The sequence below is a fragment of the Staurois parvus genome, unplaced genomic scaffold (assembly GCF_062004578.1).
Source record: "Staurois parvus isolate SC_StPar_1 unplaced genomic scaffold, SC_StPar_1.0 ptg000023l, whole genome shotgun sequence".
NCBI classification, from domain to species: domain Eukaryota; kingdom Metazoa; phylum Chordata; class Amphibia; order Anura; family Ranidae; genus Staurois; species Staurois parvus.
Genome location: NW_028317819.1, coordinates 4,119,528 through 4,136,336, shown reverse-complemented (window position 1 = coordinate 4,136,336; position 16,809 = coordinate 4,119,528). Strand labels below are relative to the sequence as shown.

Below are 16,809 nucleotides of genomic sequence, written 5' to 3'. Positions count from 1 at the left end.
CAGTACAATGACGGTGATCCCCGAGTCCTGGTCGGGTCAGAGCCGTACTCCAGGCGGACTCCATCCCTCGTGCCACCCCACCATGTCACTTCATCACACCCAGACCGTCCTCGACCCCGCCCACACACTGCACCATCTCCCATCATGCCCCGTGTCCGGGGGCGGACTACATTTCCCGACAGCCCACATGGCTCCAGTGACGTCACAATGCCTATAAGTGGTTACATTGTAGCGAGCTCAACCCATTGTTACCGATGTATGGAGCCGGGGCGGACAGGGCTGGACGTGGCTGCTCTCCCCCATTGAGCTCAGTGTCCCCCAGGCAGTAATCATCCCCCGCCCTGTACTGTGTGTGTCCGAGCAGATCGAGGAGGACATGAGCCCGATCTGACCCCCCATGTCATTGATGTGGCCGATCGCGTCTCCCTTCCGCCCCGGCTTCGATCAGGATCGTTGTTGACCAATGCTCCATCCGTGCTCACCCAGTCATCGCCGCCGCCTGCCCACCGACACCCCCCTACACACAGCCTGGTGACACCCACAGCTCGGACTCGCCCTGCACTAAGGCGATCTGTACGTCTGGGGCCCCATCGGAGAGGCAGCCTGGGAGGAGGACTCCCCATCCTCGCGGACACAGTACGTATGGTGAATGTGGATGAGCTGTGCTGACACTGGATGGACATTTAAATCCCCAGCTTGGGAGGATGGCCTCTCCTCCAATACACCATCCATGGCTGGTCATGGGGCCCAGGCTGCTGGGGAGATCCCATCCTCCCCTACACGAACCCATCTCCCTCCATAGACCGATCATAATACATTTCTATGGTATGATATAGGGGGGATCATGTGTTCATGTAGTCATCCCATAATAGTCTGCTGGAGGCTCCTTGTATTGGTGTACACAGAGCCTGCCTGGCCTCAGCTTTGTTTCTGTATTATTGTCCTGATCACAGATCTGTGCTAATGGCAGGCCTGCCTGAGTGTCAGCTGCTGCAGAACCTCTTTTTACTGCCCGTCATCTGAACTTCTATCTACTGGATTCCCAATAGGAGACATTCACATCACTGCACAGACCTGTGTCATGTCATCATCAGTCAAGTCATGGTGAGCCCTGTCATTACAATGACACTGAGCTGCAGGGGATCCCCCCACCATCTCCCCCAGTTACTGGAGTTGAATGTAGTTCTATGATATGTCATGGACTGGAGGGAGGATATGGGGGGGGGGGGATTGTGGATGGATAGCGGGGCTCCTGGAACACCAGGGGGGGAAGGATTCTGTGCCGGACTGACATGGGTGACTCCCTTTTTATTGTTGAAATAATGATTTATTGTTAGCTTACCTTGTAATTACCTACTGGACAGGAATGAGAGCGCCTTTCCAACTGCATGACTGGTTAGGCAATGTCACAAAGTTTATATATATATACCTACCTATGTCTTTAAAAATGATTGCTGAAGTGGAGGAATGTGAGAGTCATACCTTAGATGGGAATTATTTGATTCGGGGTTCCTCCTAAGTACAGAGTCACTTTTCCATCTTTATAGAAAAAGAAAAATATCCTTCTTGGTATTGTGTAGTAATTGGCTGCTGAATAAGAATGAAAAATCCCATCTGTTTGACTGTTTTCCATGTTTTAAACAAGTTTTTAGTATATACAGTGGACAGGCTATACAAATAAATATGTGGGTATAAAATGTACTGCTTGCTTATTTTGTACTTGCCTATTAGACAAAAATAAAAGCTGTACTGAAATTTAAAGTGGAACATCACTGCATTGGACCACCACAAACCAAAAAAACACTGTTTAATTCATTTGTAATATTCAAAGGAAACCCCTCCGTCCATCCATGTCGCCATGCTTTATTTTACGGAGAAATCACTTTGAAAAATACCCCTGGCATTTTTGGCCATGGCCATCTTCAGTAAGGGCAGATGATTCATAAGGCATTTACTTCCTGGAATCCATCTGCCCTTAGCTCAGGCATACATGCAGCAGGGTGTACTTAGCTGAGAAACCCTTCCTCCCCTCCTGAAGACTCCTGGGATATATGATATACTTTCCTATCTATTTACTAATGCTAGCAGCATAATGATTAAAATAGTCAATGATGATTGACAGAGTGAAGTTCCACTTTGTAAGGTTTGGTATACAGATCTGATGCATGGATCAAATTAGATATGGGGCAGATATAAGATAACATACTTGTGTATAAAAGTAGGATCAATGTATGTCTCTGACAACTGGCCACTAACACCAATGATCTTTTAGGTATCCCAATGACCACTAATGTACAGGGCATTTTCCTCACTGATCACCAATGTACAGGGCATTCTTCCCACTGAACTCCAATGTGAGGAGCATTCTTCCCACTGACCTCCAATGTGAGGAGCATTTTTCCCACTGACCTCCATTGTGAGGAGCATTTTTCCCACTGACCTCCATTGTGAGGAGCATTCTTCCCACTGACCTCCAATGTGAGGAGCATTCTTCCCACTGTCTTCCATTGTGAGGAGCATTCTTCCCACTGACCTCTATTCTGAGGAGCATTCTTCCCTCTGACCTCTATTCTGAGGAGCATTCTTCCCACTGACCTCTATTGTGAGGAGCATTCTTCCCACTGGTCATCAATATGAGGAGCATTCTTCCCACTGGTCATCAATATGAGGAGCAATCTTCCCAAGGACCACCAATGTGAGGAGCATTCTTCCCACTGACCTCCAACATGAGGAGCATTCTTCCCACTGACCTCCAACATGAGGAGCATTCTTCCCACTGACCTCCAACATGAGGAGCATTCTTCCCACTGAGATCCAACATGAGGAGCATTCTTCCCACTGAGATCCAACATGAGGAGCATTCTTCCCACTGATCACCAATATGAGAAGCATTCTTCACACTGACCACCAATATGAAGAGCATTCATCCCACTGACCACCAATATGAGGAGCATTCTTCCCACTGACCACCAATATGAGGATTATTCTTCCCACTGACCACCAATATGAGGAGCATTCTTCCCACTGACCACCAATATGAGGAGCATTCTTCCCTCTGACCACCAATATGAGGGGTATTCTTCCCACTGACCACCAATATGAGGAGCATTCTTCCCACTGACCACCAATATGAGGAGCATTCTTCGCCACCGATCACCAATATGAGGAGCATTCTTCCCACTGACCTCCAATGTAAGGAGTAATCTCCCAAATGACCTTCAATGAAAGGAGCATTTCACCCACTGATACCATTGTACGAAGTATGCAACCAATGTGTGTAGGTGTATTTTTTTTACTCCAAACCTTTAACTTGTCATTTGCTATCGTTTCTCTTCATGGACTATTGGAGTTTTTGCTTTGTAAGGCCTAGTAGCAAAATGGCTACACTCCCAGCGCTGACATGGGTCCTTATCAAGACTGTATCCTCATAGCTGTTCTTTTTTAATCTGGTTGTTCTTGTAAATAAATGTCCATATGAATATTTTAGGTCTTTTTAAATTCACCAAATCCCCCTCCAAATTTGTAACCGCAATTAGTACTGGTTTCTGCTTGACCAGTGGTCCTTGTCAAATGTGGCCTCAAATCATATTACTCCGGAATTTAGGATATTTCTGGGACAGATGCCAAGACTTAAATGTATAGGATGTGACATTTTCTTTGCCACCATGTGTCTCCAGTAAATGTTTCTTTGTAAATTTTGCAACATTGTGGAGAATAAAGATGAAAATGTTTCAGTATTTATTTGGAGTGGCATTTTCTTGTAATTCTTGCTGCTGCTGTTTAGTGTAAGATGTTTTGAAATATCCAGAGTGCCCATTGGGATTGTCTAAATTTTGCATGTTGCCTTAGAGGAATTGCAGCAACAGATGGATGTACAAAATAAATGTAACATCTCACCAGCAAATACTCGGCACTCTGAGCGTATAATGGGCTCGAAATTATAGTCGTCATAGCTAACTCTGTAATTCTCCATTAGCGACAAGCAAAGCAGTTATGGGCATCAAGAGGCTGTACTAATATTCATGACCAGGATAGGTATTATGCTCACAGATGGTATTTTTTTTACAACCCTGCTTTACCAAATCTGAAAAGTTCATGTTATGTGTGGGTGTCTGTAACCTATAAAGCAGAGCTGTGGGTAAATAGATACATTATATTGCCAAAAGTATTGGTACGCCTGCCTTTACATGCACATGAACTTTAATGGCATCCCAGTCTTAGTGAGGTCAGGCACTGATGTCGGACGAGAAGGTCTGGCTGGCAGTCTCCACTCTAATTCATCCCAAAGGTGTTCTATCAGGTTGAGGTCAGGACTCTGTGCAGGCCAGTTCCTCCACCCCAAACTCACTCATCCATGTCTTTATGGACCTTGCTTTGTGCACTGGTGCGCAGTCATGTTGGAACAGGAAGGGCCATCCCCAAACTGTTCCCACAAAGTTGGGAGCATGAAATTGTCCAAAATATCTTGGTATGCTGAAGCCTTAAGATTTTCCTTCACTGGAACTAAGGGGCCAAGCCCAACCCCTGAAAAACAACCCCACACCAAAATCCCCCCTCCAACAAACTTTACGCTTGGCACAATGCAGTCAGGCAAGTACCGTTCTCCTGGCAATCAACAAACCCAGACTCGTCCATCGGACTGCCAGACAGAGAAGCGTGATTCATCACTCCAGAGAACACGACTCCACTGCTCTGGAGTCCAGTGGTGGCGTGCTTTACACCACTGCATCCAACGCTTTGCATTGCACTTGGTGATGTAAGGCTTGGATGCAGCTGCTGGGCCATAGAAACCCATTCCATGAAGCTCTCTACGCACTGTTCTTGTGCTAATGTTAAGGCCACACGAAGTTTGGAGGTCTTTAGCCATTGACTCTGCAGGCAGTTGGTGACTTCTGTGCGCTTCAGCATGCACTGACCCCGCTCTGTCATTTTACGTGGCCTACCACTTTGTGGCTCAGTTGCTGCTGTTCCCAGTTGCATCCACTTTGTTATAATTTGTTATAATATTTAGTATCAAGAAAATGTCACGGATGGACTTATTGCACAGGTGGCAACCTATCACAGTATCACGCTTGATTTCACTGAGCTTCTGAGAGCGACCCATTCTTTCAAAAATGTTTGTAGAAGCAGTCTGCATGCCTAGGTGCTTGATTTTATACACCTGTAGCCATGGAGGTGATTGGAACACCTGAATCCAATGATTTGGAGGGCTGGCCCAATACTTTGGGCAATATACAGGTGAAACTCGAAAAATTAGAATATCGTGCAAAAGTTCATTTATTTCAGTAATGCAACTTGAAAGGTGAAACTAATATATAAGATAGACTCATTACATGCAAAGCAAGATAGTTCAAGCCGTGATTTGTCATAATTGTGATGATTATGGCTTACAGCTCATGAAAACCCCAAATCCACAATCTCAGAAAATTAGAATATTAAATGCAATCAATAAAACAAGGATTGTACATAGAACAATATCAGACCTCTGAAAAGTATAAGCATGCATATGTACTCAGTACTTGGTTTGGGCTCCTTTTGTAGAAATTACTGCCTCAATGCGGCGTGGCATGGAAGCTATCAGCCTGTGGCACTGCTGAGGTGTTATGGAAGACCAGGATGCTTCAATAGCAGCCTTCAGCTCTTCTGCATTGTTCGGTCTCATGTCTCTCATCTTTCTCTTGGCAATGCCCCATAGATTCTCTATGGGGTTCAGGTCAGGCGAGTTTTTTGGCCAATCAAGCACAGTAATCCCACGGTCCTTGAACCAGGTTTTGGTGCTTTTGGCAGTGTGGGCAGGTGCCAAGTCCTGCTGGAAAATGAAGTCAGCATCCCCATAAAGCTTGTCTGCGGAAGAAAGCATGAAGTGCTCCAAAATCTCCTGGCAGACGGCTGCGTTGACCCTGGACTTAATGAAGCACAGTGGACCAACACCCTCAGATGACATGGCTCCTCAAATCAACACAGAGTGTGGAAACTTCACACTGGACTTCAAGCATCTTGCAGTGTCCTTGGTTTCCAAATGAGATGCAAAAGTTGCTGTCATCAGAAAAGAGGACTTTGGACCACTGAGCAACAGACCAGGTCTCTTTTTCTTTAGCCCAGGTAAGATGCTTCTGACATTGTTTGTTCAGGAGCAGCTTGACAAGAGGAATTTGACATTTGAAGCCCATGCCATGTCCAGGATCCATCTGTGTGTGGTGGCTCTTGATGCACTGACTCCAGCCTCAGTCCACTCCTTGTTAAAGTCCCCAACACTTTTGAATGGCCTTTTCCTGACAATCCTCTCCAAGCTGCGGTCATCCCTGCTGCTTGTGCACCTTTTTCTTCCACGCTTTTCCCTTCCACATAACTTTCTATTAATGTGCTTTGATACAGCACTTTGGGAACATCCAACTTCTTTTTCAATTACCTTTTGAGGCTTTCCCTCCTTATGGAGGGTGTCAATGATGGTTTTCTGCACAACTGTCAGGTCAGCAGTCTTTCCCATGATTGTGATTCCTACTGAACCAGACTGAGAGACCATTTAAAGGCTCAGGAACCCTTTTCAGGTGTTATGGCTTAATTATCTGATTAGAGTGGGACACTTTGAGCCTAGAATATTGCACCTTTTCACAATATTCTAATTTTCTGAGATTGTGGATTTGGGGTTTTCATGAGCTGTAAGCCATAATCATCACAATTATGACAAATCACGGCTTGAACTATCTTGCTTTTCATGTAATGAGCCTATCTTATATATTAGTTTCACCTTTTAAGTTGCATTACTGAAATAAATTAACTTTTGCACGATGTTCTAATTTTTCGAGTTTCACCTGTAGTGTATATTCACATTTGACATACATTTGTGTGGACTGTCTTTCTCTTTGATCTCGGGTACCATGCCATTAAATATAACTAGGTACCGGACCTAACTGGTGGCAGGGCCTAGTGGTGCCTGCATTTATGTTTTTAAAGGAAAACTTCAATTACACTGAAATTGTGGTGGGGTAGCACAGTAGCTAAGTGGTCCGCCTAGCAGCACTAAGGTAATCTGTTCAAATTCCAACCATGGCACTACCTGCCTGGAGCTTGCATGTTCTCCCTTGGCCTGCATGGGTTTCCTCTGGGTGCTCTGGTTTCCTCCCACACATACACATACTAGGGCCAATTTAGACAGGAGCCAATTTCTGTGGGACTTTTACCCTGGAGGACATTGACGGCGCCTGGTGGGTGCTGTGTTGTTTTAAGGATGCTTTATGGTGTGCCAGGAAGCGCCTCATCCACCAGCGGAAGAGGATGTCCTTTGAGGTCTTTCGCAGACTGATCCTCAGTCTGCTCAGAGACTATAACTTGATGGACTTTGAGGAAGAGGACGTCTGAGGGTCTCCCCTTCCCCCTACTCTCCCTTGCGTGTCTTTGTCCTTTCAATAAATCTCTGGGCCTGTGAACTCTGTCCCCTTTCCCTCTGCCCTCCTTCCTACCCCCCCCCCCCCAACACACCTGATGCTTGTTTGAATTTTTTATTCTGTAATGTTTCTGCATGTTATAATTATGTGGCGGTGCCTCTGGTGGAACCTAAGAGGGCCACAAACAGTCTCGGGGTAAGCAGCGTCATGCATTGCGTGATGCTCTGGGGAATTTGTCTGCCGTGCACATCACGTTAGGCATCATACCGTTGAGTGAATGTATTTATTGTATGATTGGAACTGTATTGTCATGTGGTGTATTAATCGCTGTGTCGCAGTACAGGGTGAGATGTACCCCAACTAAAGTATCTTGTTTTTTTATACTTATGTAAAAAATAAAGTGTATTTTTCAACAAAAAAAAAAGAAATGTGTATTTATGAATGTGAGTTAGGGACTTTAGATTGTAATCTCCTTGAGGGCAGGGACTGATAGGAATATACGATATATATGTAAAGCATTCTGTAAATTGACAATGCTGAAATAAATTGTCCTTCAAATTCCTCCCTTCCCTATCCTCAATATAGTGAAATACCTACCTTCAACCCCAATATCATCACTGTACAGTTCTGTCCAGCTTTTGCACTAAAGTCCTGGATATGCTCTTCACCTTCTGCTCATGTGCACTAAGGCTTGGTCTGTTCTGCTGTGTTGGATGGCATTGTCTGCTTTGAGTATGGCCCAACCTTAGGATTGAACTGAGAGAGAAATTGTTATTTAAATGTCATATTTTGCATCCCAGAAGTCCCAAATGCTGAGATTAACTAGTGGATTAATAATATAAGTCCCTAGCCTTGGCGTTATACATGTGATCAGCTAAGACCCACCTCTATGACAGTTCGGTTTGAGGGCTAACTGGATCTTGCCAAGTGGTGGCTCATACCTTCTCACACCTTCCAATTGGCCCATCACTATTATGGATGGCCAGAAGGAAGGTGTAAGGTGCTGGGGGCGCGCAGGAGGGCACGTTCTGTGAGGATGTCATATGACGCCCTCCCAGATCTTGCCAACCGCGCTGTAGCTGTCATTCGGCTATAGCACAGTTGGCAAGTGGTTAATGACTTTTAGTATAGTCGTTAGACTGGCTTTTTACAAGTGTTAAAAACGCTCCCCAAATGCCTTATGTGTAGTGTTGAAGCTTTTTACAAGCGTTAAAACCACACCACAAACTAAGTAAAGTGTAATGTTATTAAAGCTCCGCAACCACACTGCAAATGCCCCACAATTGCCTACCAGTGCGTTTGAGGAACGTCACCATAGACTTGAATGAGAGGTGTTGAAAGGCTTCAAAGTCCTGCTGACTCGACATGAGACTTCAGTTTTCAAGCAACGCTTCATGCTTTGATAATGTGCTGTCCAGAGCATCATTTGCATAGGCATTTAAGGAGCCTTAAAAATGCCCCTCAAACACCTGCTTTCAGTGCCAGTGTGAACTGGGCCTAAAGGATAGGAGGGTTTTGCTCCTCTTAAGACAGATTCAGGTACTTGCTATGTTGTTTTTTTAAATATATTTTTTGTTACTTTGCTGATATGAACTCTGACTAAGCCCATAAGGGTGAAACGTCATGGGGGGTGGCCTCCTGGCGGGGATGAACTAGGTTGCTTTTATGGACTAAAAAAAATTGATTGAGCCGAGTGATATCAGAGTGCAGCTTCTCCTTTTCTACATGTTATGGCTATTTAAACATTTCCTAATTGGATTGGTGGGCCTAAACAGGAATGGAAATACTCAGAAATTGCAAAATTGTGTTTTGTGGTTTTTTTACAAGGTCTAACAGCTGTTGTTCATAAATACTGGCAGGACCTGAGATTCTCTGACTTGCGTAGTTTCAGCTCTTCTAGCTGCATAGCCCGGTGGTCATAGGTTTACCACACCTTCCTCTTAGGCTTAGTACACATTAGCATTGAAAGCAGGCATTTGTGGGCGTTTTTAATGCTTTTCAAAGGCCTATGAAAATGATACACATGGCAGCACACAGTGCTGTTCACACTGAAGCATTAGCATTGTGTCAAAATTGATGCCTCATCATGTCCAGTCAGGAGGAGTTTGAAGCCTTTCAACGCCTCCCATTCAAGTCTATGGTGATGCTCCTCAAACGCCTTGCAGGTGTTTGCGAGGCGTTAATACCATTAACTTCATTATAGGTGTTTGTGGTGCGGTTTTAACGCTTGAAAAATGCCTCAAAACCATGCATAGGGCATTTGGGGAACATTTTTTACACTTGTAAAATGCCTGTCAAATGCTATAGGGGCGTTTGGGAAGAAGTCAAGTGTAAATAGGCCCTTAGTATGTCCATATTATTGTAAAAGGGGCAGAAACACTATCATTGCACAGAACAGTGTTCCCCCTCCCCCCAGTTGTGCCATATGTTTTCTCTTCTAATTTGATAGATTGCTGCAGTTTTTTAAAACCCAAAATAAATGGTTTATAAAAGATTGGGAGGAACAGATAATTAGGGAGGCATTGAACCACCTTATTGCACACTATTTCTGGAAAAGAATGAAAGTGGTACCAAAAGCCCCGTACACACAATGGGGATATTGGACAAACAATCGTCTCGTTTTTTTTTGTTTGTTTTTTTGCATGCTATTTTCATATGGAAAGAGAAGAGGTTACTAAAATTCTTATACAACAGAATACAAAATTAAAAGTGTAAATTAATGTATTTGTATTGTATTTTCAGATGAAAACTGTACTGCTTAAACAAAAATCGAACAATCTGGTATCATATGAGAAAAATTTCATGCTTGTCCCGTCAAATAATATGGAATGAAAGCTGTGTACTAACGATCAGATTATCGTGCGATCGCTTCGAAAGCGGGATTTTTTTTGTACGATTTTCCGATCGTGTGTACTAGACTTAAAGAGAACTTATGAAGGAATGCCTACATCGCTTTTGTCAGATCTCAGCACCATCCTCATCACCTCCCAATTATTCAGAGTAGGAGACTAGGCAAGATGGCATGTGGATATTAAGAATGCATAATGCAAAAGGTAACAGTAGCACGGATTAGCTAGCATGCATACATAAGTCATTTTACATTTCTGAGAAAAGGCTGCAAACAGGAAGGTTCAGCTACAGTGTGAGTTTATGTACATTTTACTTTATAAAAATTTGGACAGATTGGATGATTTAATGTATGAGTTGCTTACAAGAGAAATGAGCGTACAGCAATTATGTTTGATTCCCAATGGCCTTGTCCAGTGATTATTGTTTTCATTCTGATAAGCCGAAAATGGAGGTGGCTCTCCCACTTCCCTCCCTCTGTTCGTGGTTGCAGAAGGCTGGGTGACGCTGATGCCAGAGAGTGTGGCAAGGTCATGGTTGCATGTGTGATTGCCCTCTCAGGTCTATGGACAGTATTGGCATCAAATACTTTCATGCCACAGAGACCACCTGCACACCATTCTTATAGTCATGGAATAAATATGTTGGCTGCCATTGCAGTCGTGCTTTTGAGTCCTCATGCAAACTGGACGTTTTTAACCCCTTCACGCTGGCTGCACGCGAATTTGTGGCCTCCCGGTGTCTGGGCCTAGACGCCGATCCGCCGCACATTTGCTCTCATGTAACAAAAAACATATGTGCTGAGAGTGCGCGCCCTGCATGCTCCCAGCACACATGTGCGGTACTCACGGAAAGGTCCCGGTCCTCTCTTTCGATCATGTGACCGGACGTGACGTCACAGCGTGACGTGAAGGGGTTAAAGCTGCTGTTTTTTACTTTTTTTTTCTACAGCTAGTAAACCCCCCAGCATGTTATCCTATGTGTCCATGCACACATAGACTGTAATCAATGTTTTTTGGCAGGGACTTTTTTTGGCTGTAAAAAAAAACCCAGGACTAGTTTGTTTTTGGAGGAGTCTTTTAGCTGTAAAAATGCTCTAATGCTGAAAAATGCGGTAAAACGCCGCAACCGACTTTTTGGACGTCCCCCCCCCCCCCCCATTTTTTTTTTGTAAAAAAAAAAACTCTAAAAATGCAATGATGCTAAACATAGCAAAACGCCGCTAGACGCTAATGCAGAAATGCTTCAAAAAGCTGAGAAACTCACATTTTTTATGTAACTTACACAGCTAACGTTACCAGTGTTATCAAAACACCCCGTGTGCATGGAGCCTGCAATTGCTAGATGTTATGGTTTTGATACTTTTTGTTGTTGACCCTGACAACATACATATGAGAATCGAAGTTGGAGAAACGTTGTCTTCCTATTCTGGTTTAGTGACTCTAAATATTGAGTCTAGTGGATTATCATGACAGCCAGGCCACTAGCATTTTCAGCAGAATAAGGTCAGCAATCACTGCCTCTTTCTTTCTCTGATGGGTGGTTTGGGGACACTAGAAAGGCCATATATGAGCCAATATGTTCAACCAATTAGCCTGTTAATATTCCTGCTCAGATATCGACCTTATCAAAATATATGTACTTGGTGCTGCCTTACAATCCACCTTCTGTTTGTATAAATATGTAGAGCGCAATGTTCAGTCATTTTTTTAACACCCATAAATCTAAAAATAAAAAAAGTGCTACAATACACCTCCCTCCTATACAAAAACGAACGGTTTTCTTCAAAATGGAACGCACACACTACTAATACACATGATTATACAAAAAAACTCAAAAATTGCACAGAAAAATAACATGTGGCACTACAATACACCTCCCTTTAAAATTACCCTAAAGTGTTTCAAAGTTCATAGAACTGTTCCCCTCTGCTTAATTACTAATCACACCAATGCAAGGAAAATGCACATTCTTCTACACATCTTTTATTTTTATATTTAGGTTTTTTTAATGTTAAAAACGGCTGAACACTCTACATATTTATACAAACTAAAGGTGAATTGTAGCACAGCACCAAGTTCATATATTATTTTTAACTTGTGCCCCTAATTTAGGGGGATACAGGCGGTGCTTTTGCTGCTATATTTACAACATCCACCAGCTTATATTTCCATAGTGTGGTAATTTTTATAATAAAGATCAGGCTTGTCATACTGGAAGGTGCTGTAGTACATAACATGATTGGCTACTACAGTAAATGCTGCTCTTATGCCATCCTTCCTTTTAATATATACAGTACTAAAACCTCCCACAGAACCCAGCCCCACTATGTACTGTAAGCACCTGGTACCCTGCAAAACACATGGTTCTTCTGGCAATGCAGCAATGGGTGCCTAAGTCCTCATGCACACTGGACATTTTTACAGCAGCTGTTTTTGGCTTTTGGCATTTTTTTCTACAGCCAGTAAACTCCCCAGCATGTTATCCTATATGTCCATGCACACATAGATTGTAATCAGCATTTTTTGGTCAGGGCGTTATTTGGCTGGAAAAAAAACCCAGGACTAGTGGGATTCTAGAGGAGTTTTTTAGCTGTAAAAACGTTCTAACGCTGAAAAACACAGTAAAACGCAGCAAGCTGGCGTTTTTGGGCGTTTACACAGCTAATATTACCAGCGTTATTAAACGCCCAAGTGCATGGAGCCTATGTGGGCACAGTGCTGTCACAAGAAAGGGGGTCAATTAGAAGCATAACATTTTTAGGCAAAGTTGATTGTTGCCCATCTTCTCATTAACCGTTGAGAAGGAAGACGTAACTATAAATATATAGACTTGGCTATCACTATGGATAGTTCTGTAGCCCAATCTCCCGTATGTATGTCCAGCTTTAGTTACAATTGTTGTTGCTTGTGGCAGTTTCTTAGCAACTTATGTGTGAAAATGAACTTTTTTTTGTTTGTTTTGTATTGTTTTGTTTTAAACTGCTTCAACAATAAAATTGGTAGTTAAAGGATGAGACTAGAAAATTAGTTCATCAAACGTTTTCTAATTTATTTTTAAATGTTAAATGCTGAGCACAGAGAAACTCTAGAGCAGTGGTTCTCAACCTATCTAATGCCGCGACCCCTTAATACAGTTCCTCATGTTGTGCTGACCCCCAACCATAAAATTATTTTCGTTGCTACTTCATAACTGTAATTTTGCAGTGGGAGGAATAGTGTCCCATCACTGATGTCAATGGGAGGAATAGTGCCCCATCATTGGTGTCAGTGGGAGGAATAGTGCCCCATCATAGGTGTCAGTGGGAGGAATAGTGCCCCATCATAGGTGTCAGTGGGAGGAATAGTGCCCCATCATTGGTGTCAGTGGGAGGAATAGTGCCCCATCATTGGTGTCAGTAGGAGGAATAGAGCCCCATCATTGGTGTCAGTGGGGGGAATAGTGCCCCATCATTGGTGTCAGTGGGAGGAATAGTGCCCCATCATAGGTGTCAGTGGGAGGAATAGTGCCCCATCATAGGTGTCAGTGGGAGGAATAGTGCCCCATCATTGGTGTCAGTGGGAGGAATAGTGCCCCATCATTGGTGTCAGTAGGAGGAATAGAGCCCCATCATTGGTGTCAGTGGGGGGAATAGTGCCCCATCATTGGTGTCAGTGGGAGGAATAGTGCCCCATCACTGGTGTCAGTGGGAGGAATAGTGTCCCATCACTGGTGTCAGTGGGAGGAATAGTGTCCCATCACTGGTATCAGTGGGAGGAATAGTGCCCCAACACTGGTATCAGTGGGAGGAATAGTGCCCCATCATTGGTATCAGTGGGAGGAATAGTGCCCCATCATTGGTATCAGTGGAAAGAATAGTGCCCCAACACTGGTGTCAGTGGGAGGAATAGTGCCCCATCATTGGTATCAGTGGGAGGAATAGTGCCCCATCATTGGTATCAGTGGGAGGAATAGTGCCCCATCATTGGTATCAGTGGGAGGAATAGTGCCCCATCATTGGTGTCAGTGGGAGGAATAGTGCCCCATCAATGCTGTCAGTGGGAGGAATAGTGCCCCATCATAGGTGTCAGGGGGGGAATAGAGCCCCATCATTGGTGTCAGTGGGAGGAATATTGCCCCATCATTGGTGTCAGTGGAAGGAATAGTGCCCCATCATTGGTGTCAGTGGGAGGAATAGTGCCCCATCATAGGTGTCAGTGGGGGGAATAGTGCCCCATCATTGGTGTCAGTGGGAGGAATAGTGCCCCATCATTGGTGTCAGTGGGAGGAATAGTGCCCCATCATTGGTGTCAGTAGGAGGAATAGAGCCCCATCATTGGTGTCAGTGGGGGGAATAGTGCCCCATCATTGGTGTCAGTGGGAGGAATAGTGCCCCATCACTGGTATCAGTGGGAGGAATAGTGCCCCAACACTGGTGTCAGTGGGAGGAATAGTGCCCCATCATTGGTATCAGTGGGAGGAATAGTGCCCCATCATTGGTATCAGTGGGAGGAATAGTGCCCCATCATTGGTATCAGTGGAAAGAATAGTGCCCCAACACTGGTGTCAGTGGGAGGAATAGTGCCCCATCATTGGTATCAGTGGGAGGAATAGTGCCCCATCATTGGTATCAGTGGGAGGAATAGTGCCCCATCATTGGTGTCAGTGGGAGGAATAGTGCCCCATCAATGCTGTCAGTGGGAGGAATAGTGCCCCATCATAGGTGTCAGGGGGGGAATAGAGCCCCATCATTGGTGTCAGTGGGAGGAATATTGCCCCATCATTGGTGTCAGTGGAAGGAATAGTGCCCCATCATTGGTGTCAGTGGGAGGAATAGTGCCCCATCATAGGTGTCAGTGGGGGGAATAGTGCCCCATCATTGGTGTCAGTGGGAGTAATAGTGCCCCATCATTGGTGTCAGTGGGGGGAAGAGTGCCCCATCGTTGGTATCAGTGGGAGGAATAGTGCCCCATCGTTGTTGTCAGTGGGGGGAGGAATAGTGCCCCATCGTTGTTGTCAGTGGGGGGAGGAATAGTGCCCCATCGTTGGTGTCAGTGGGGGGAGGAATAGTGCCCCATCGTTGGTGTCAGTGGGGGGAGGAATAGTGCCCCATGATTGGTGTCAGTGGGGGGAGGAATAGTGCCCCATGATTGGTGTCAGTGGGAGGAATAGTGCCCCATCACTGGTGTCAGTGGGAGGAATAGTGTCCCATCACTGATGTCAGTGGGAGGAAAAGTGCCCCCATCATTGGTGTCAGTGGGAGGAATAGTGCCCCATCATTGGTGTCAGTGGGAGGAATAGTCCCCCATCATTGGTGTCAGTGGGAGGAATAGTGCCCCATCATTGGTGTCAGTGGGAGGAATAGTGCCCCATCGTTGGTGTCAGTGGGAGGAATAGTGACCAATCGTTGGTATCAGGGGGAGCAATAGTGCCCCATCGTTGGTATCAGTGGGAGGAATAGTGCCCCATCGTTGGTATCAGTGGGAGGAATAGTGCCCCATCGTTGGTGTCAGTGGGGGGAGGAATAGTGCCCCATCGTTGGTGTCAGTGGGGGGAGGAATAGTGCCCCATCGTTGGTGTCAGCGGGGGGAGGAATAGTGCCCCATCGTTGGTGTCAGCGGGGGGAGGAATAGTGCCCCATCGTTGGTGTCAGTGGGGGGAGGAATAGTGCCCCATCGTTGGTGTCAGTGGGGGGAGGAATAGTGCCCCATCGTTGGTGTCAGTGGGGGGAGGAATAGTGCCCCATCATTGGTATTAGTGACACCAATGATGGGGCACTGTTCCTCCCACTGACACCAATGATACTTACCTTGCTGACCCCTGCTCCAGCCTGGGCTCGCTCGCTCCCTCCCTCTCCCATGGTAAAGACACTTACCGGTCAGATGTCTTCCTTCTCCGGCCGCTCTCCTCCTCTTCACTCGCTCGATCTTTGCGTTGTTCCTCGGCTCCTCCTCTCCAAGCTCCACCTCCTCACCGGTGATTGGTCGCCTGTGTGCCTCTCCTGAGCTACAGTTCCGGCGGCCAATCACCGGCGAAGGATTGATCCCGGGGGTGTGTCCAGATGACAGGGATGGCATGTCATCCCGCCCACACCTGGAGACGGATAGAGGAGCGGTGTCTCGGTTCCTAAGGCCATCGGAAATATGTGTTTTCCGATGGTCTTAGGCGACCCCTGTGAAAGTGTCGTTCGACCCCCAAAGGGGTCGCGACCCCCAGGTTGAGAACCGCTGCTCTAGAGGTGTGTGTTTTTGGTTTTTTTTCTTTATATATCCTCCATGCCTTATTATACACTGTCTTTGGAGGTGGCCATCTTGGTAGAGGCAGGATATTGCTATTTCATGTCAGAGCTGCCCCCTTAATGGATGTTCATGTAATAAGCAGCCTCAAGTGAGGTGCAGAAATCACAGATCCACAGAATGAATCTAACAGAAGTCAGTAGATCTTGCACTGTAGGTCCTCAGATACAGCTTTCTCTCCAGCAAGGAGAACGGTAAGTAGCACAGCCATGGCATCACCATAGCTCATGAAAACTGTAGAATTGCAGTGCCATAGAGGATTTCACACTGCAGATCTACAGCTGTTATTTTTCTTGCCCTGC

General features: G+C 45.3%; 1 protein-coding gene across 1 annotated transcript in view; it reads left to right on the top strand.

The window, feature by feature from the left end:
• Positions 1-312: 312 nt before the first annotated feature.
• Positions 313-16,809, top strand: part of CSRNP2 (cysteine and serine rich nuclear protein 2) — a 77,333-nt gene continuing 60,836 nt past the window's right edge. The window contains exon 1 of the mRNA XM_089692878.1: positions 313-636. The gene's annotated coding sequence lies outside the window, so the exon portion shown is untranslated. The remainder of the gene's footprint in view (positions 637-16,809) is intronic.